The sequence below is a fragment of the Heptranchias perlo genome, chromosome 17 (genome assembly GCF_035084215.1).
Source record: "Heptranchias perlo isolate sHepPer1 chromosome 17, sHepPer1.hap1, whole genome shotgun sequence".
In the NCBI taxonomy this organism is placed as follows: Eukaryota; Metazoa; Chordata; class Chondrichthyes; order Hexanchiformes; family Hexanchidae; genus Heptranchias; species Heptranchias perlo.
In genome coordinates this window covers 41,391,436-41,414,362 of record NC_090341.1, presented here as the reverse complement: position 1 = coordinate 41,414,362, position 22,927 = coordinate 41,391,436, and the positions used below count along the sequence as shown (strand labels likewise).

Sequence of the window (22,927 nt, the reverse complement as noted above, 5' to 3'; positions counted from 1 at the left end):
AGACAGCTAATGTTGTTCCTATATTTAAAAAGGAAGATAGAACTGAATCTAAATAAGGACGCGTAGCGCCTGTTGTCTAGGTGCTACACGGACGCCTAAGGGCCCAAAATGGTGTCTGTGATGCGGCGAGATGTGCGCAGGACGTCATATTGGTAAAGGCATTTGTGCACGTGCAGATAAGAAACGCCACCACCATTTAAAGTAGGGAGAATCAGTAGATCGGTAGATCAGGGTGAAACGCTGATTTAAAGGGACCAATGCAATTTTGGAATTCAACGCTCCAGCCAACGCACTGTCTTAACCTCGCACAGCTGAACAGGTCTTAAACAGAATGGAGGACCCCGCACCAGCGCAATTTAAAGGGATCATGCAGGAGTTACAGGTTAGTTGCTGGATTATTGCTTCTGGCTGCTGATGCATTTGTATCTGTTTTTGGAGGTCTCCTATACTTGAATATTAGGACTCGGAGACATAGCCTAAAAGTTAGAGCCAGGACATGCAGGAATGAAGTTAGGAAACACTTCTACACGATATGGGTGGTAGAAATTTGGAACGCTTTTCCACAAACGGCAGTTGACGCTAGCTCAATTGTTAATGTTAAATCTGAGATTGATAGATTTTTGTTCACCAAAGGTATTAAACGATATGGGGCTACGGCGGGTATATGGAGTTAGGTCACAGATCAACCATGATCTCATTGAATGGCGGAACAGGCTCTAGGGGCTAAATGGCCTACTCCTGTTCCTTTCTTCCTATGTTCCTATAATAAAGTTTCAATACTCTACAGGAAGTGGGCTGGCTAACTGACAGGCAACAGCAAGGGCACTGGCAGAGTGGCAGGGGTGGGACAGGAATGCTGTCATCCTGAGAGAGGACAGCAGGTTCATGTTCCATGGAGCTGCTGCCTCCTGCAAGATGTTTGGGTGATGTGGCTGCCATGGTTGAATAGCTGTCAGTGTGTGTGACCTGTGAGTTGAGAGTGTGCAGCCTGCAAAGGTGGTAATGTGTGAGGGTGAGAGGAAGCATCTGATTGTAAGTGTTGAGTACTGATTGAAAGAGTTTGTTGGTATGTGGGTGATAGGGGGTGTAGTGCGCGCAGCATTGGATGTGGCCAGTGATGCAGTTGGTAGGAGACGCCACTTGACAATTGACCTCACTCACCTTGACCACTCGTGTCAAAGCGTTGAACTTGTTCATCCATGTTCGTGCTGCTATGCGCCTGGCATTGACTTCATCCCCTACTGCCTCAAGAGCATATGTCTGGAGGGCCTCTTGCCCCCCCCACCCTCCCCCGCCCCCGATATAAGATGCCCCTCCTTCTGTCCACCTCTTGCACCAGGGCCTGTAGTGCATCATCAGAGAACCTTGGTGCATGCTGTCTTGCAGGTCAGACTGTTGTGGTCTGGCGTGCAAATTGGAGGATGTGGGATTTAATAGTGCACAACCTTTATTCAATGTTTTAAAATAACTCAACAGTTTGTAAACATAGGGACAGGACCTGCATTTGTGTTTTCGTGTGCAGTGTCTGATCTCCTTTGAGACTCCGTGCGAACCTGTATCTTATATTTTGCAAATATCAGATTCCCGCAAACGTTGAGCAGCCCAGTTGTTGTTGATCAAAAATTCCAGAGGTCCCATCATCACCTTACTGCACTATATTGCAGCACAGACTCACTTCCCAATTGACTTCCATCACTTCCTGCAGCCACAGTGCACTTTCCCTTTAAGAGATGCAAGGCTGCCTTTAAGTGGTGCTAGCCACTCGCGATACCTGGGCACCCTGCTGGTGAGCAGCCACTCAACAGCGCAGGTAGGGCTGGCTGCACACAGCAAACATAGAAATCATCAGGCAGCACAAATGTTATGTGCTGCCTGCATCTCAATGACCAGGCACGGGTTAATCTCCAACCTCGACTCCCGCGCCCAGTTTCGGGGGTTGTCCAATATAACCCCCAACAAGTCCAAGGAGCTACAGACAACTTAGCTTAACATCATTGTAGGAAAAATAATGGAATCTTTACTCAAAGATGTAATAGAAAGACATCGAGACAATGAAAATATAATAAAGAATAGTCAGCACGGATTTCAGAAGGGAAAGTCATGCTTGACAAACCTTACTGAATTCTTTGAAGAAATAACAGAAAGCATAGACCAGGGTAATGCAGTAGATGTAATCTATTTGGATTTTCAGAAGGCCTTTGATAAGGTACCGCATTGTAGACTCATGGCTAAGGTCAGGGCATGTGGAGTCAGGGGACAGGTAGCAGAATGGATAGAAAATTAGCTACAAAACAGAAAACAGAAAGTAAGGATTAAGGGTATCCAGTCAGACTGGCAAAAGGGTGGGAAGTGATGTTCCACAGGGATCGTTGCTGGGCCCACTGTTATTCACAATTTACATTAACAATTTGGACTCAGAATCGGAAGTACAATTTCAAAATTTCTGGTTGACACAAAATTGAGGGTGTCGTTAATGCAAAGGAAGGATGCATCAAAATGCAAGAAGACATTAATAAACTTGCAGAATGGACAGGTAATTGGCAAATGAATTTTAATATAGATAAGTGTGAGGTGGTGCATTTTGGTAGGAAGCATAAGGAGACCACATACTGCTTGGTTAATAAGAGTTTAAATGGGATAGTGGAGCAAAGGGATCTCGGGGTACAGATAATCATTAAAAGTAGCAGAGCAGGTTAATAAGGTCACAAAAAAGGCAAGTCAAGCACAGGCATTCATTTCTAGAGGGATAGAATTGAAAAGCAAAGAAGTTATGTTAAACTTGTATAGAACCTTGGCTAGATTACACTTGGAGTATTGTCCACGCTTATGGAAAGGATATAGAGACATGGAGAGGGTGCAAAAAAGATTCACAAAGATGATACCAGAACGAAGAGAATACCCTTATCAGGAAAGGCTGAACAGGCTGGGGCTCTTTTCACTAGAAAAGAGAAGGCTGAGGGGTGACTTGATAGAGGTTTTTAAGATAATGACAGGGTTTGATAGGGGAGAGGTAGAGAAAATGTTTCCACTTGTGGTGGAGTCCAAAACTTAAGGTCATAAATATAAAAATTGTCGCTAATAAATCCAGTAGGGAATTCAGGAGAAACTTCTTTACCCAGAGAGTGAGAAGAATGTGGAACACGCTACCACAAGAAGTAGTTTAAGCAGATAGCATAAATGCATTTAAGGGAAGGCTAGATCATAAAAAACATAGAAAATTTACGACACAGAAGGAGGCCATTCGGACCATCGTGTCCGCACCAGCTGAGAATCGAGCCACCCAGCCTAATCCCACTTTCCCACAATTGGTCCGTGGCCCTGCAGGTCACGGCTCTTCAGGTGCACATCCAGATATTTTTAAAAATGAGTTGAAGGTTTCTGCCTCTACCACCCTCTCAGGCAGTGAGTTCCAAACCTCCACCACCCTCTGGGTGAAAAAATATTTCCTCATTTCCGTTCTAACCCTTCTACCAATCACTTTAAATCTATGCCCCCTGGTTATTGACCCCTCCGCTAAGGGAAATAGGTCCTTCCTATCCATTCTATCGAGGCCCCTCATAATTTTGTACACCTCAATCAAATCACCCCTCATCCTCCTCTGTTCCAAGGAAAACAACCCCAACCTATCCAATCTGTCATCGTAGCTAAAATTCTCCAGTCCTGGCAACACCCTCGTAAATCTCCTCTGCACCCTCTCGAGTGCAATTACATCCTTCCTGTAATGTGGTGACCAGAACTGTTCGGAGTACTCAAGCTGTGGCCTAATTAGTGTTTTATACAGTTCCAGCATAACAGCCCTGCTTTTATATTCTGTGCCTCGGCTAATAAAGGAAAGTATTCCACATGCCTTCTTAACCACCTTATCTACCTGTCCTGCTACCTTCAGGGATCTGTGGACATGCACTCCAAAGTCCCTCACTTTCTCTACATCTCTCAGTATCCTCCCATTTATTGTGTATTCCCTTGCCTTGTTTGCTCTCCCCAAATGCATTACGTCACACTTCTCCAGATTGAACTCCATTTGCCACTTTTCTGCCCATCTGACCAGTCCATTGATAGCTTCCTGCAGTCGACAGCTTTCCTCCTCACTATCAACCACATGGCCTATCTTTGTATTATCCGCAAATTTCTTAATCATGCCCCCTACGTTTAAGTCCAAACCATTAATGTAAACCACAAAAAGCAAAGGACCTAGTACTAAGCCCTGTGGCACCCCATTGGAAACAGCCTTCCAGTCGCAAAAACACCCGTCGACCATTACCCTTCGCTTCCAGTCTGAGCCAATTTTAGATCGAATTTGCCACATTCCCTTGGATCCCATGGCTTTTACTTTTTTGACCAATCTGCCATGTGGGACCTTGTCAAAAGCCTTGCTAAAATCCATGTAGACTACATCAATCCTCCTTGTCACCGCCTCGAAAAATTCGAGGATAAGCACATGAGGGAGAAAGGAGTAGAAGGGTATCCTGATAGGGTTGCATGAATTATGGAGGGAGGGGACTTGCGTGGAGCATAAACGCCAGCACAGACCAGCTGGGCCAAATGGCCTCTCTGTGCTGTAGTTTTGATGTAATTCAATGTAACATTTTGTGATTAACTTGAGATAGTGCCACCTCCCAAATGATGCATGTTTATTAGTAAGTACAAAGAAGAAATATGTCCTACATTTGTAGTTGCTGGAAAAAAATGTTTGATCGAGAAAAATATTAATTGATGGATTTTACTGATTGTTTCAGAGCATGGTTCATAAAGAAACAAACATTTTGATTTCTGTTTAAATGGAATACTCCTTCATTTTTTCAAACCAATTTTTACATTGTAGTATCTTTTGCACAAATTTGTGATCGCTGTATAAAAAGTAGACGTATTTGTACAGTATCAAATGGAAAATATAAGCTAATAAATAGCTATGGAGAGAAATGGGTGTAAGTATAGAAATATTTCCTTTTGCCAAGACAAACCTATGCAAATTCAACAATGATTTAGTTTTAATAGCCCTGTATTAGGGGTTCTTAGCTGGAATTTTGTAACAGGAACAAAAAGCAGTTCAAACATAGAATCATAGAATCATAGAAGTTACAACATGGAAACAGGCCCTTCGGCCCAACATGTCCATGTCGCCCAGTTTATACCACTAAGCTAGTCCCAATTGCCTGCACTTGGCCCATATCCCTCGATACCCATCTTCCCCATGTAACTGTCCAAATGCTTTTTAAAAGACAAAATTGTACCCGCCTCTACTACTGCCTCTGGCAGCTCGTTCCAGACACTCACCACCCTTTGAGTGAAAAAATTGCCCCTCTGGATCCTTTTGTATCTCTCCCCTCTCACCTTAAATCTGTGCCCCCTCGTTATAGACTCCCCTACCTTTGGGAAAAGATTTTGACTATCGACCTTATCTATGCCCCTCATTATTTTATAGACTTCGATAAGATCACCCCTTAACCTCCTACTCTCCAGGGAAAAAAGTCCCAGTCTGTCTAACCTCTCCCTGTAAGTCAAACCATCAAGTCCCGGTAGCATCCTAGTAAATCTTTTCTGCACTCTTTCTAGTTTAATAATATCCTTTCTATAATAGGGTGACCAGAACTGTACACAGTACTCCAAGTGTGGCCTCACCAATGCCCTGTACAACTTCAACAAGACATCCCAACTCCTGCATTCAATGTTCTGACCAATGAAACCAAGCATGCTGAATGCCTTCTTCACCACCCTATCCACCTGTGACTCCACTTTCAAGGAGCTATGAATCTGTACTCCTAGATCTCTTTGTTCTATAACTCTCCCCAACGCCCTACCATTAACGGAGTAGGTCCTGGCCCGATTTGATCTACCAAAATGCATCACATCACATTTATCTAAATTAAACTCCATCTGCCATTCATCGGCCCACTGGCCCAATTTATCAAGATCCCGTTGCAATCCTAGATAACCTTCTTCACTGTCCACAATGCCACCAATCTTGGTGTCATCTGCAAACTTACTAACCATGCCTCCTAAATTCTCATCCAAATCATTAATATAAATAACAAATAACAGCGGACCCAGCACCGATCCCTGAGGCACACCGCTGGACACAGGCATCCAGTTTGAAAAACAACCCTCGACAACCACCCTCTGTCTTCTGTCGTCAAGCCAATTTTGTATCCAATTGGCTACCTCACCTTGGATCCCATGAGATTTAACCTTATGTAACAACCTACCATGCGGTACCTTGTCAAATGCTTTGCTGAAGTCCATGTAGACCACGTCTACTGCACAGCCCTCATCTATCTTCTTGGTTACCCCTTCAAAAAACTCACTCAAATTCGTGAGACATGATTTTCCTCTCACAAAACCATGCTGACTGTTCCTAATTAGTCCCTGCCTCTCCAAATGCCTGTAGATCCTGTCCCTCAGAATACCCTCTAACAACTTACCCACTACAGATGTCAGGCTCACTGGTCTGTAGTTCCCAGGCTTTTCCCTGCCGCCCTTCTTAAACAAAGGCACAACATTTGCTACCCTCCAATCTTCAGGCACCTCACCTGTAGCGGTGGATGATTCAAATATCTCTGCTAGCGGACCCGCAATTTCCTCCCTAACCTCCCTTAACGTCCTGGGATACATTTCATCAGGTCCCGGAGATTTATCTACCTTGATGCGCGTTAAGACTTCCAGCACCTCCCTCTCTGTAATATGTACACTCCTCAAGACATCACTATTTATTTCCCCAAGTTCCCTAACATCCATGCCTTTCTCAACCGTAAATACCGATGTGAAATATTCATTCAGGATCTCACCCATCTCTTGTGGTTCCGCACATAGATGACCTTGTTGATCCTTAAGAGGCCCTACTCTCTCCCTAGTTACCCTTTTGCCCTTTATGTATTTGTAGAAGCTCTTTGGATTCACCTTTGCCTGATCTGCCAAAGCAATCTCATATCCCCTTTTTGCCCTCCTGATTTCTCTCTTAACTCTACTCCGGCAATCTCTATACTCTTCAAGGGATCCACTTGATCCCAGCTGCCTATGCATGTCATATGCCTCCTTCTTCTTTTTGACTAGGGCCTCAATCTCCCGAGTCATCCAAGGTTCCCTACTTCTACCAGCCTTGCCCTTCACTTTATAAGGAATGTGCTTACCCTGAACCCTGGTTAACACACTTTTGAAAGCCTCCCACTTACCAGACGTCCCTTTGCCTGCCAACAGACTCTCCCAATCAACTTCTGAAAGTTCCTGTCTAATACCATCAAAATTGGCCTTTCCCCAATTTAGAATTTTAACTTTTGGGCCAGACCTATCCTTCTCCATAGCTATCTTAAAACTAATGGAATTATGATCACTGGTCCCAAAGTGATCCCTCACTAACACTTCTGTCACCTGCCCTTCCTTATTTCCCAAGAGGAGGTCAAGTTTTGCCCCCTCTCTAGTCGGGCCATCCACATACTGAATGAGAAATTCCTCCTGAATACACTCAACAAATTTCTCTCCATCCAAGCCCCTAATGCTATGGCTGTCCCAGTCAATGTTGGGAAAGTTAAAGTCCCCTACTATTACCACCCTATTTTTCTTGCAGCTGTCTGTAATCTCCTTACATATTTGCTCCTCAATTTCCCGTTGACTATTTGGGGGTCTGTAGTACAATCCTATCAAAGTGATCTCTCCCTTCTTATTTTTCAGTTCTACCCATATGGACTCAGTGGGCGAACCCTCGGATATATCCCCTCTCACTACTGCCGTGATGTTCTCCCTAATCAAGAACATCACGGCAGTAGTGAGAGGGGATATATATGACAAGAAACTAGCTTATCTTCCTCACAGATATGACCAGGCACTCCATAAGCAGTTCATTTGTTACATAGTGGTAAACATATCTTAATGGATTGCTATATATTGTCTTTAACCTGTCTCCTGTTTGAAGTCCCATGCCTCTCTCTGTAACAATGCAGGCATTGGTTTCATTCTTTCATGGTACGTAGGGAGTTAAAAGCTCGGTTCACTTACAGAAGATGGCCCAGCTTGTTTTGTTATACAAGTGCCCCAGGACAGGTGTCAAATCTGACCCAGATAACTGAGAGAGGGGCCAAGCCATTTAATTTAATTTGTATATATATTTGACTGGCAACTTTTTCAGAGACACAGACACAATTTCTTTTATTCCCAGTAAAATTTTGAAATGTATTTCTCTGTTGTCCTATTGTAATTGCTTAGTCCCTTGAAGGCATCGTGGATAGGCCAGAGAGACTCCATGGATGGTCACCAACAGCCTGCCATGTAAATTTAATATTGAAAAAGAATTGTCAAGTCCCATTTAAATTGCACTGTAGGCATTTTGGTTATTTTCTGGTTAATGAAATCTTCAACTACGTAAATTTACAATGTGTTAATTCACTTAATCACTATTCACTTTTCCATTTACTGCTTCATAGATCAGTTTGGTCATTTATAATCCAAGCCACAGGCTAGGGGACTATTTATTCTACCACCTTCCCAAGTTGAGGAAGATCACGTGAGGGTACATGGTATAACCAGTATGCTGAAATACAGTGATGAGGTTTTTCTGTTTGAGTGCTGAACTTCGTGCAGATGACTTAGACATTGGGCCGAAAGAGGCGCACTCTGGGTCATAGGTAGTGAAGCTCACCTGCAGAAATAGTCTGAGATGCTGAACCCAAGAAAGCTATCTGGAGTAAGAACTTCGGGGGTCTTTTAGTTTTTAAACATGAAGCTACATATGATTTAATATGATATTCTTTAATCTTTTGAGGCCAGGCTCAAAGCCAAAACCTCAAGCCTCATTTTACTATACACCGAGAAATGATGTATACTCCGAGAATTGAAATCTACCCCAATAAGCAAAATAAAAAGAGCTGGAGGAAAAAAATAGATTCAGGATTTGAAGAGGATTTATCTACCATTCTACGTACGTAATATCTATTTATAATATATTAAAGACTTTGCATAAGGCAGCATTTCCTCTACATATTAACCATACTTTCAGTGATGCAATTTTTGATTACTCATAAGTCAGTAATTGTTGGAAGAAATTTCTAATTGAACCATTTGGCAATTAATTTACCACGGGCAACGCCATGGGTGGTCTGCTCGTATATATAAAAAATTCATTTCTTTTCCTCCAGTGGGTTCTGAGATTTTGGTATTGAGAAAAGGGTTGGAGTAATATTTAAGATCAATAAGAATGAGATATCTGGCAAACACATTAAAACATGTAGAGTTGTTTTTATTTTTAAGAGTGACATACATCAGACTAGGTAACGATTTTACACCAAAAATAAATGAATTCACTACTAAAAGTGACATTTGGAAGGTCTCTCGGAATTGTATGAAAGTAGAAACTCCCTTGTCTTTGTAAAGTCTACTAGTTGGAATTTACAGAGAAACTGTAACACCTGCCCCTAGAATCAACAATTTCCCTGGTGTTTTGGAGGTCTATTCTTTCACCATTAGGTTTTGGTTGCCCTTATTGTCTTATCAGTAGATAATTACGAACTATATGGAAGACATTCCTGAACATTCCTTGTATCACTTCCAACACATAGGTCAGCAATTCAGTGTTATGAAGAGTTTCACATTTCTACAGTTAAAAAATGTCTGAAGCCATCTCCAATACATTCCATTTTTTAATAAAAATACTTCATTTAAAATTGTGAGATGGTAAAAACGGGCTCTCCTGAGATGGCCCAGAAAGTAGCTGAGCCAATGTGACCGGGAAATCCCAATTTTGATTTTTGATCAGTGCTGATCTTTGTTGAGGTTGCCTTAGATTTGCTATAATTGACATCAGTGTATTTGAATTAGGGAGTGAATTGGTCAGGGTTTTTCTCCTAATCACTATCCAGTCACCTCTGGTATAAGTGAACATCATGAATGTTGAATGAGGACAGGATTGAGTTTGGTTGTGATGCCCACTGTGGTTTGACAGCCTACTGGCACTGACTCTAAAGAAATTAATACTAGCCATTTGATGCTGTTCTGGAGGGTGATTGGTATCCATGGAACCACACCCTACAAAGGAGTTAACATCTTCGAGAGAGGAGATAACGGGAGAGGAGAAAAATTACAAAGAGGGGAAAAAAAACTCCTAAACTCAAGATTGATAATTGCTTCATATGCTTTTCATTTGAGATGAAAAATTTGCTCAATTATGATACATTCCCACAGATATAAAAATTGGGGCTGTTTTTATTTTTAATGCAATTTCCCATTCAAATATAATGCAAAAGATTTTCAGTAGTGTGCAGAGCAAAATCAGTACATCCCAAACATTAATGATCACCGAGCATGTTTTGCTGAGCAAGCATTGCAGTAAATAAGAACATAAGAACATAAGAAATAGGAGCAGGATTAGGCCAATCGGCCCCTCAAGCCTGCTCCGCCATTCAATAAGCTCATGGCTGATCTGATCCTAACCTCAAATCTAAATTCATGTCCAATTTCCTGCCCGCTCCCCGTAACCCCTAATTCCCTTTACTTCTAGGAAACTGTCTATTTCTGTTTTAAATTTATTTAATGATGTAGCTTCCACAGCTTCCTGGGGCAGCAAATTCCACAGACCTACTACCCTCTGAGTGAAGAAGTTTCTCCTCATCTCAGTTTTGAAAGAGCAGCCCCTTATTCTAAGATTATGCCCCCTAGTTCTAGTTTCACCCATCCTTGGGAACATCCTTACCGCATCCACCCGATCAAGCCCCTTCACAATCTTATATGTTTCAATAAGATCGCCTCTCATTCTTCTGAACTCCAATGAGTAGAGTCCCAATCTACTCAGCCTCTCCTCATATGTCCACCCCCTCATCCCCGGGATTATCCGAGTGAACCTTCTTTGTACTGCCTCAAGAGCAAGTATGTCTTTTCTTAAGTATGGAGACCAAAACCGTATGCAGTATTCCAGGTGCGGTCTCACCAATACCTTATATAACTGCAGCAATACCTCCCTGTTTTTATATTCTATCCCCCTAGCAATAAAAGCCAACATTCTGTTGGCCTTCTTGATCACCTGCTGCACCTGCATACTAACTTTTTGATTTTCTTGCACTAGGACCCCCAGATCCCTTTGTACTGCAGTACTTTCCAGTTGCTCGCCATTAAGATAATAACTTGCTCTCCGATTTTTCCTGCCATAGTGCATAACCTCACATTTTCCAATATTGTATTGCATCTGCCAAATCTCCGCCCACTCACCCAGCCTGTCTATATCCCCTTGTAGGTTTTTTATGTCCTCCTCACTCTCTACTTTCCCTCCCATCTTTGTATCATCTGCAAACTTTGATATGTTACACTCGGTCCCCTCCTCCAAATCGTTAATATAGATTGTAAAGAGTTGGGGACCCAGCACCGACCCCTGCGGAACACCACTGGCTACAGGTTGCCAGTCCGAGAATGTACCATTTATCCCAACTCTCTGCTTCCTGTTAGATAACCAATCCTCCACCCATGCCAGAATATTACCCCCAAATAAACACTTAAGTTATAGGTATTTTTAAAATCTTGCTCAACTATTTGTTTATTTCACATTTATTTATGTAAGATATGTAATGCATAGTACAAAATGGTTCCCCTGAGTCTTTCATGAAAGATCATCTTGAGCTTGCATTTGTTAAAAAAAAGATATTTTACTTGTAATTATTTACAATTTTGAATGAAACACTATACTTATGTGAGAGATATTGTACTGAGCTGAAGAATTACAATAACGGAAAATAGTAATTTCATTATATTATTGGGAGATTGGTTGGTTAAAAGGATATAGAGGTATTGGAGAAGGTACAAAAAAGATTCACAAAGATGATACCAGAACTGAGAGGATATAATTATCAGGAAAGGCTGAACAGGCTGGGGCTCTTTTCACTGGAAAAGCGAAGACTGAGGGCTGACCTGATAGAGGTCTTTAAGATAATGAAAGGGTTTGATAGAGTAGACGTAGAGAAAATGTTTTCACTTGTGGGGGAGTCCAAACCAAGAAGCCATAAATATGATGGTCACTAATAAATCCAATCCAGGAGAAACTTTTTACCCAAAGAGTGGTAAGAATGTGGAACACGATGCCACAAGGAGTAGTTGAGGCAAATAGCATAGATGAATTTAAGGAGAAGCTAGGTAAGCACATGGGGGAGAAAGGAATAGAAGGGTATTCTGATAGGGATAGGTATAGAGAGGTGGGAGGAAACTCGTGTGGAGCATAAACGCCGGCATAGACCAGTTAGGCCAAATGGCATGTTTCTGTGCTATAGACTCAATGTAACTCGGTATAGCTCATGAACAATATATGTGCTCGAGTTGCATGTTTTACTGAGAAATTTTAAATAAACTGACCTTATTAGTCCCAGTCTAATTCCTTTTTCTTGAGCAGAGTACTATGAAGTAGGAAAGTTATTTGACATGAGTTACAACAGTAACATGTTCTCAGTGCTGTCACAGAAAGCTTTGAGTTATTTTTTCAACTGTCAGGGGTTTTGTGAGAAGGTGGCCCTTATTAGTTGATTGATGGGCCGAATGGCCTCCTTCCATGCTGTTATCTTTCTATGGTTCTATGATTTCCATATTGTGAGATAATTTCCTGTCACGTAATATTGTTGTGCTACGTAATTTGGACACCTGATAGTCTGAAACCTAACAGTTGCATTTTTGTGGATTTGAATTTTCAGTGATAGCTTCCAGCAGAGAATGGAATTTTAATTCTGAAAGTCATTTCATTTGAAACTATTTATAAAAGTTTTTTTAAAGAAGGGTTACTCCTAGTTGGATACCATGGTACTCTAAGTATGCAGTTTCTTTGTTTCCCTCCACCCAAAAAAGTGTGTGGAGCTTTTGGCTAATGTTGTGTCATGTTTGCTGAACATAAATCCTGCTCTCTAGTTGGCAGAATATTCTAAACTCTGATGGATCAGGAGAACAGTTATTATTACTGCTTTTCCCACTGATCACCGTACTGATTAAAAATTCTGGCATGTGATCAATTACAGCTGGTTTTATTTAGAGCTGGTTAAAAGTGGAAGCTTTGACACTTCAGCCAGAAAGGTATCAGTGCAAAGAGAAGAGCTGTCAGCTGGGGAACACTGGTTACAGGGCTGATCATTCTTTGCTGAGAGGAAAATTGCAATGTGTCTGGAAAAATGAAGAAGAAAACCATTAACTAAATGGATTGGACAAAGGGGAGAGGGCAGTTTGGGTTTTAGCAAAAGAATATCCTAAAGCTTTTATGTTCCTATCACTGCTGTCAGACAGAATATTTGACCAAAATTGAAAATGTTTGTACATGAATAAATAAGTCAGAAAGGATGTCCTCCTCATTGTGTGCTTTTCGATCTTCTAATTTGTTTAGCCCTGCAAAAATGATATACATATCATAAGAACATAAAAAATAGGAGAAGGAGTAGGCCATAGGGCCCCTTGATAATAATAAGATCATGGCTGACCTTCGACTTCAACTCCACTTTCCTGCTCGATCCTCATATCCCTTGATTTCCTTAGAGTCCAAAAATCTATCCACCTCAGCCTTGAATATGCTCAACGAATAAGCATCCACAGCCCTCTGGGGTAAAGAATTCCAAAGAATCACAATGCTCTGTGTGAAAAAATTCCTCCTCATCTCACTCCTAAATGGCTGACCCTTTATCCTGAGACTATGCCCCCTAGTTCTAGACTCTCCAGCCAGGGGAAACAGCCTCTCATGACATCTACCCTGTCAAGCCCTCTCAGAATCTTATATGTTTGATGAGATCACCTCTCATTCTTCTAAATTCCAGAGAATACAAGCCCATTCTACTCAATCTCTCCTCAAAGGACAACCCTCTTATCCCAGGAATCAATCTAGTGAACCTTCATTGCACCTCTCTAAGGCAGGTATATGTTCACTTAGGTAAGGAGACCAAAACTGTACACAGTACTCCAGTTGTGGTCTTACCAAAACTCTGTACAATTGCAGCAACACTTCCTTACTGTTGTACTCCAACCCCCTTGCAATAAAGGCCAACATGCCATTTGTCTTCCTAATTGCTTGCTGCACCTGCATGTTAACTTCTTGTGTTTTGTGTACAAGGACCCCCAAATCCCTCTGAACACCAACATTTAATAGTTTCTCACCATTTAAAAAATATTGGGCCAGAAATCGTGCAAAGCGGCAAGGCGATGCTCAGCGCAGCTCCTGCAAATTTAATTAACGAAAATACTTACTGCGGGCTCTGTGGCATCGAATTGCTTGAATTTGAACTTTAAACAAAATGTGCGCTGTCAACCAAGCCTCTGAGCAGCGTGAGTTGCCGTGCGGCTGGAAACATCTGTGAGGAGAAGACACGCCCACAAAATCTGTCAGGAAGAGAAGTCATGCCCACAGATTCAGCCTGCATTGCTCAAGCAGGCAAACAGACTTCATTCAATTTATGTTAGTATTCTGCAAATAAAATGTTTTTTTTCATAAAAAGCCAAAGAAATAATTGAATTAAATTAAAGAGACAGAAAGGAAAAGTAAAAAAAAAAATATTTTTTATTTTTTAATGACCAAAAGCTCTTAAAATAAGGAGTAATATGAGACTCCACATTTTAAAAAGTTAATTTTAATTGTTTGGCAGTCATTAAGACTAACCGCACTGTTAAAACTTAATTTAGACCTGTTTGGTGGCATACTTCGTTACTTTCCAGCTGGGCAGATAAGCAAGTTGGTGCTTTTTCAATGATTTCTCTGATTGCAGCGTGCGATGGCCCTTTAAATCGAAGCTGTCATATCACCGGTGAACCACTCGGAGCAAGTTCACGATTTCCACGTTTCACTGCGCATGTGCAAACGCAGGAACTTGTTCCTTCAATTCACCACTAAAAACTGAATGCGCTGTTGAGCTCCTCCGTTATTTTGGGAGCGATTTCTGGCACAATCTGTTTTTCTGTTCTTCCTACCAAAGTGAATAACCTTACCTTTCTCCACATTATACTCCATCTGCCACCTTCTTGCCCACTCATTTATCCTGTCTGTATCCCTTTGCAGATTCTTTGTGTCCTTCTCACAGCTTACTTTCCCACCGAGCTTTGTATCGTCAGCAAACTTGGATAAATTACACTCGGTCCCTTCACCTAAATCATTAGTATAGATTGTAAATAGCTGAGGCCCAAACACCGACTGCTGCGGCATCCCACTAGCTAAAGCCTGCCAACCTGAAAATGACCAGTTTATTCCAACTCTCTGTTTTCTGTCCATTAACTAATCTTCTATCCATGCTAATATATTACCCCCAACCCCATGAGCTCTTATATTGTGCGAACAACCTTTAGTGTGGCACCTTATTGATGCCTTTTCAAAATCCAAATGTACTACATCCACTGGTTCCCCTTTATCTACCCTGCTAGTTACATCCTCAAAAACTCTTAATAGATTTATCAAACAAGTTTTCCCTTTCATAAAACCATGTTGACCCTGCCTAATCATTTTATGATTTTTTAAGTACCCTGTTACCACATCCTTAATAATAGATTCCAGCATTTTCTTGACGACTGATGTTAGGCTAACTGGCCTGGAGTTCCCTGTGTTCTTTCTTCCTCCTTTCTTGAATAGCGGGGTTACATTTGCTACCTTCCAATCCACGGGGACCGTTCTAGAATCTAGGGAATTTTGGAAGGTCACATCCAATGCATCCACAATCTCCACTGCCACCTCTTTTAGAACCCTGGGACGTAGGCCATCAGGTCCAGGGGATTTGTCGGCTTTTAGTCCCATTAATTTCTCCAGTACTTTTTCTTTACCAATATTAATTACATTAAGTTCCCCATTCTCATTAGACCCTTGGTTCCTCACTGTTTCTGGTATGTTTTTTGTGTCTTCTACTGTGAAGACAGATACAAAATACTTGTTTAATGTCTCTGCCATTTCCTTATTCCCCATTATAATTTCTTCTGTCGCAGCCTCTAAGGGATGCATGTTTACTTTCGCTACTCTCTTCCTTTTCATATACTTGTCGAAGCACTCACATTCTGTTTTTATATTTCTTGCTTGTTCACTCTCATATTCTATTTTCTCCCTCTTTATCAATTTTTTGGTCAACCTTTGCTGGTTTCTAAAACTCTCCTAGTCCCCAGGCTTACTACTACTCTTGGCACCATTATAACCCTCTTCTTTTAATCTAATACCACCCTTAACTTCTTTCGTTAGCCACAGATGGGTCACTTTTCCCATGGAGTTTTTATTCCTCAATGGAATGTATATTGATCGAGAATTTTGAATTATTTCTTTAAATGTTCACCATTGCTTATCTACAATCATATCTTTTAATCTAATTTCCCAATCAACCTTCGTCAACTCGCTCTAGTTTCGGACTTAAGTACGTCACTCTCAAACTCAGTGTGAAATTCTGACATATTATAATCATTCTGCCCCAGAGGATCCCTTACTATGAGATTACTAATTAACCCTGTCTCATCACACATGCTAAAATAGCCTGTTCCTTGGTTGGTTCCATGGCGTCTTGTTCCAGGAGACTGTTTCGAATGCATTCCATGAACTTGTCCTCCAAACTACTTTTGCCAATTTGATTTGCCCAAACTATATGAAGATTCAAGTTCCCCCATGATTATTGCATTACCTTTGTTACAAGCTTCTCTTACTTCTTTATTAATGCTCTGTTCAACAGTATAACTACTGTTAGGGTGCCTATAAACTACTCCCACCAGTGTTTTCTGCCCCTTGTTATTCCTTATCTCCATCCATACTGATTCTAATTCCTGATCTTCCGAGCCCAAATCCTTTTTCACTACTGTCTTTATGTCATCCTTTATTATCAGTGCTACCCCCACCCCCGCCCCCACGTTTTCCATTTTGTCTGTCTTTTCGAAAAGTGAAGTACCCTGGAATATTTGTCACCTTGCAACGACATCTCAGTAGTGACTACTAGATCAAATCCATTTACCTCTATTTGTGCCATTAATAATCAGATCCAAGCATGTCAGATCACTGCATTTTTTAAAAACAAAGACACTTAGGAATAGAAATCTTTTGCTGAGACCCCCTCAATGTCACAGCTGGCCAGAGAATAGCTGAGCCATGCACACGAGTAATGTCCTGGGTTTGATCACCTCTCTGTGCTGAATTAGTTGTTTCAGCCACAGTGGCAGTAGCTGCGCGACTGTTGTTCTCAGAACCTCTGGGTTTGAAAAGTCAGGCAGAGTTCACGATCCAGCTCTATAAGAAGTAGATTTGTATGGACCGAAGAATATTTACACATGAATAAGTCACTTTGATGAGGTGCCAGTGGGTGCATAGTGCCTGTGAAATGATATCCCAGCAAGGAGCTATTGCCTTCAGGAGAGGAAGGGATAGGACAATAGTAGTGAAGACAAAAAACACCGCTTTATTTCCCCAAATCCTTCCTTCCTCTCCTAATTCATATTGGATTGTGCCTTGATGGATTCAGGCAACTTTCCAGTAATTTGCTGAAATGTTGATTCTCCACACATGAGCTTAGACAGTGAGTGTCAGTAGCTTGTTTGACCATGGGAGCATCACAGCAGAGCCTGATCCTGTTTGCTCATGCACACTTTACAGCAAAAGAAAGAACTTGCAATAAATATAGCATCTTGTCACATCCTCATCTAAAGCACTTCACATCGAATTAATTATTTTTGAAATGTAGTCATTATTGTTCTTTAGGCCAGCAAGTGCCCACTTCATAGCTATTCAGAGGAGGGGCCCTGACTGGATTCCCTCATCCCTTCCTTAATCTCGGTAAAATGAGACCAGTGTTAGTTACCCTATTGCTGCCCCTTCTGACATCAGCTAACTCCGCATTAACAAAAATCTATCTTGGCATCTTGCTGGTCTGCATGACTTAATGCCACTCACACATATTTAAAATGCATTTGACATTACACGAAGCAACCAGGGTAGCCACAGAAATGCTATACTTTTAAAATTATTTTGCCGCCTTTTTAAATTAAGGCAACCATACAAAAAACAGTGACAAGGAACTTAACCTCATACTCCAATTGTCTCAACAGTGTGTCTGTACTGATATAAATTTTTCACATGACCCACACGTATGCTTTTGTCACTCCTGTCAGAATATAACAAAATACTATGTACTCCCAACTGAATTCTTTTAACATGCTATTTAACTTATCAGAATGAGTGAATATATTGGACTAGAATTTGCTGGCAAAATAACGGCAAGTTTAATGTGCACGCTGTTATTAATGTGTAAATTGTCCAGCAATTTATGGTGAGGAAGAGATATGCCGTGAATTGCGAATTGCCACAAGTTGCTGGACAATTTGCAACGGTCCACCGTTAGCCGCCCGAAAACGGCAGCTCGCCCTCAACCTCCCCATGAGTTTCAAGAAATTGCTGCATTTGCACAGTAATTACCAATTGAACTCGCCACTGAAAGTTAGGGCTGGTACTTAACAGCGTAAGTACCTTTATAATGACAAAATTATGTTCCTGCAATGCCACTCAACCTCTCCAGTCCAGAAAAGGAACAATGGAAACTATGGAGTCTCATTCCTACAGGTAGTAAATTGTTGTTCGAGATTTTTAAAATTTAAAATTAATTTTTATTTTCTTACTATTCCTTTCTGTCTCTTTTTTTTCTCTCTCTCTTAATCCAATCTTTCCCTCTCTTTATTTTTCTTTCTATATGACTCTAATTTACCCTATTTCCTTCTCTGTCATTCCTTTGTTTCTTTCTCAGTCCTTAAATCTCATTGGTCAAGGAGATAGACTGTTGGTCCCGTCGATCACCAAGGTCCCAGATGCCCCATTGCCCTCATCGTGCCGTAATCAGCTCACACGTCCAGCGCAAAAAGATTTTGAGCTGACAGGTGAGGGAAAAGTCTAACTAATGAGGCACGCTATGAGAAGCCCCGCTTCAGCAAATTCTGGGCCGATTGTTTAAGAATTCAGTGAGCCATTGATATTGTAATGTTGCTAAGGAACTGACAACATAAACCAGAAGGAAAGAAAGTTGACGGAGAGTGCCTGTTGTTCAAAATACTCCCCTTGGGACTGTCTTAAAAATATATTGTAATGAAAATTAATATTAGATGTTCAAAAATATATATAATTTACTGACTTGATGAAGACCTGCCACTTTGAGTTTTTACTTCTCTCCTGCAGGAGAAGTTGCATGCCTCTATGCATTTCAATGGACATTAGCATTTCAAACAAGATAGGGAGCTGATCCACATCTATCTCAATCCACAAAAAACACACCGCCTGCTATATACCATGGTAGGAACCTGACAACACCAGGTTATAGTCCAACAGTTTTATTTGAAAATCACAAGCTTTCGGAGGCTTTCTCCTTCGTCGGGTGAGTGTCGGATTCCTTGAAAATTACCGCATATATAAGAACATAAGAAATAGGAGCAGGAGTAGGCCAATCGGCCCCTCAAGCTGCTCCGCCATTCAATAAGATCATGGCTGATCTGATCCTAACCTCAAATCTAAATTCCTGTCCAATTTCCTGCCCACTCCCCGTAACCCCTAATTCCCTTTACTTCTAGGAAATTGTCTATTTCTGTTTTAAATTTATTTAATGATGTAGCTTCCACAGCTTCCTGGGGCAGCAAATTCCACAGACCTATTAAATTATGTTTATCCAAATGTTCCGCTACTGTCTCCTTAATAATAGACTCCAAAATTTTATCCACCACAGATGTTAGGCTAACTGGTCTATAATTTCCAGCCTTCTGCCAACTACCCTTTTTAAATAAGGGTGTTACATTAGCAGTTTTCCAATCTGCCGGGACCTTTGCCGAGTCCAGAGAATTTTGGAAAATTATTACCAAAGCATCCACAATCCCCCAAGACCCTGGGATGTAAGCCATCAGGTACAGGAGATTTATCCGCCTTGAGTCCAATTAATTTACTGAGTACCAATTCCTTAGTGATTTTAATCGTATTTAGCTCCTCCCCCCCTAGAGCCCCCTGTTTGTCCAGTGTTGGGATATTCTTAGTGTCCTCTACCGTAAAGACTGAAACAAAATATTTGTTCAGCATTTTTGCCATCTCCATGTTTCCCACCATTAATTTCCCAGTCTCATCCTCTAAGGGACCCACCCTTTTTCTTTTTATATAACTATAGAAACTCTTGCTATCAGTTTTTATATTTTTTGCTAATTTATTTTCAGAATCTATCTTCCCTTTCTTAATCAATCCATTAGTTACTTTTTGCTATCTTTTGAAGACTTCCCAATCTTCTATCCTCCCACTAAGTTTGGCTACCTTATATGTCCTTGTTTTTAGTCGGATACTATCCTTAATTTCTTTACTTAGCCACGGATGGCTATCATTTCTTTTACACCCTTTTTTCCTCAATGGAATATATATTTTTTGAAAGTTGTAAAATAACTCCTTAAATGAACACCACTACTCATGTACCATCTTACCCTTTAATCTATTTTCCCAGTCCACTTTAATCAATTCCGCTCTCATACCATCATCGTCTCCTTTATTCAAGCTCAGTACACTTGTTTGAGAACCAACCTTCTCACCCTCTAATTGGATATGGAATGTAACCATGTTATGGTCACTCATTCCAAGGGGTTCCTTAACTCGGACATTATTAATTAATCCTGGCTCATTACACAGGACCAGGTCCAAGGTTGCCTGCCCCCTTGTAGGATCAGTTACATACTGCTCAAGAAATCCATCCCGAATACACTCAATAAACTCTTCCTCAAGGCTGCCCTGCCCAATTTGATTTGTCCAGTTAATATGATAGTTAAAATCCCCCATAATTATAGCTGTTCCCTTATTACATGCCCCGACTATTTCCTGATTAATGCTTCTTCCAGCAGAGTTGCAACTATTAGGAGGCCTATATACTACACCCACTCGGGTTTTTTTCCCCTTATTATTCCTTAACTCTACCCAAACTGTTTCATTATCCTGATCCTTTGTCCCAATATCATTTCTCTGCATTACAGTGATTCCTTCCTTTATTAACATAGCCACCCCACCTCCCCTTCCTTCCTGCCTGTCCTTCCTGATTGTTAAATACCCTGGCATATTTAATTCCCAGTCGTTTTCACCCTGCAGCCATGTTTCTGTAATGGCCACAAGATCATACCCATACATAGTTATTTGTGCCGTTAACTCGTCCATTTTGTTACGAATGCTACGTGCATTCAGATAAAGAACTTTCAAATATGTTTTGTGACACTTAGTTCCTGCTTTTTCCTTTTTTAACACTTTACCTTTTACTCCATACCTTCTGTCCCTTCCTGACACGCTTTCCTCTGTCTTCCTGCTCAGGTTCCCAACCCCCTGCCACAGCTTTGATGCTGGATTAATCGCCTTACGCCTTCTAGTTTTTATTTTATCTGTCGTGCCTAAAGTACACTTCCTTTCCGCTGCTCTATGCTTTTCCCTTTCACTTGTTCTTGAACAACTGTTTGTACTATTTGTATTGTAGATTTCCCCTGGGTCTTCCCTTCTCTTGCTGCTCTCAACTTTATTCTCTTCTGACTCCCCACTCAGGTTCCCATCCCCCTGCCACTCTAGTTTAAACCTTCCCCAACAGCACTAGCAAACACTCCCGCGAGGACATTGGTCCCGGTCCTGCTTGGGTGTAACCCGTCACGCTTGTACAGGTCCCACCTTCCCCAGAACCGATCCCAATGTCCCAGGAATCTAAATCCCTCCCTCCTACACCATCCCTGCAGCCACGCATTCATCCTGTCTATTCTCCTGTTCCTATACTCACTCACACGTGGCACTGGTAGTAATCCTGAGAACACTACCTTTGAAGTCCTGCTTTTTAATTTAGCTCCTAACTCCTTAAATTCACCTTGCAGGACCTCATCCCTTTTTTTACCTATGTCGTTGGTACCAATATGGACCACGACTACTGGCTGTTCACCCTCCCCCTCCAGAATGCCCTGCAGCCGCTCCGTGACATCCTTGACCCTAGCACCAGGGAGGCAACATACCATCCTGGAGTCACGTTTGCGGCCGCAGAAACGCCTATCTGTTCCCCTTACAATTGAATCCGCTATCACTATAGCCCTGCCACTCTTCTTCCTGCCCTCCTGTGCAGCAGAGCCGCCCGTGGTGCCCCGAACCTGGCTCTTGCTGCTTTCCCCTGATAAGCCATCTCCCCCAACAGTATCTAAAGCAGAATATCTGTTTGAGAGGGAGATAGCCCCAGGGGACTCCTGCTCTACCTGCCTAGTCCTTTTACTCTGCCTGGCGGTCACCCATTTCCTTTCTGCCTGCATAATCTTTACCTGTGGTGTGCTATCCACGATAGTCTCAGCATCGCGGATGCTCCACAGTGAATCCACCCGCAGCTTCAGCTCCGAATGACGGTTAGCCAGTAGCTGCAGCTGGACACACTTCCTGCACCCATGGAAACAGTCGCACAGGGTTCCAGCATCTGATCAGTATCCAGCAACCCATACTCAAAAGGTTTTTTGTTTGGATATTATGTGGGAACATGTTTGGCCTTTGCCATGATGCCCCCTGTGGCTCAGTAATTTCCTTGATGTGGAGATGCTGGTGATGGACTGGGGTTGACAAATGTAAGGAGTCTTACAACACCAGGTTATAGTCCAACAGCTTTATTTGAAATCACAAGCTTTCGGAGCTTTCTTCCTTCGTGACAACCTGGTGTTGTAAGACTCCTTACAGTAATTTCCTGACACCGATTGACTTAAAAATGAAGAACAGCCATTGCTCTCAGATGCTCTCAAAAAAGAGCATGAATACAGTTTCCAACATTCTGAAGCAGAAGAATTATTTTAAGAGAATCAGAGTTAGATGTTAAGAAACCACCCAAACTTCAACATTGAATCTGCCTACAGTTTCTCATCTTGGTTTGGCATTATGATTGCCCTTAAGCCCTGTCACACCATGGTAAATACGTTTTTATTGAACAGGCAATTTATAATTTAAAACATAAATGTAATCTTTAACAATAACAACTTACCTCTTTGCAATGCA

The 22,927-nt window shown here is 41.6% G+C and overlaps 1 protein-coding gene across 2 annotated transcripts in view; it reads left to right on the top strand.

Moving 5' to 3' along the window:
- The window catches only part of chl1b (cell adhesion molecule L1-like b), a 513,752-nt gene that overhangs the window by 363,742 nt on the left and 127,083 nt on the right, over nucleotides 1-22,927 (top strand). The gene's annotated exons all lie outside the window — the stretch shown is intronic.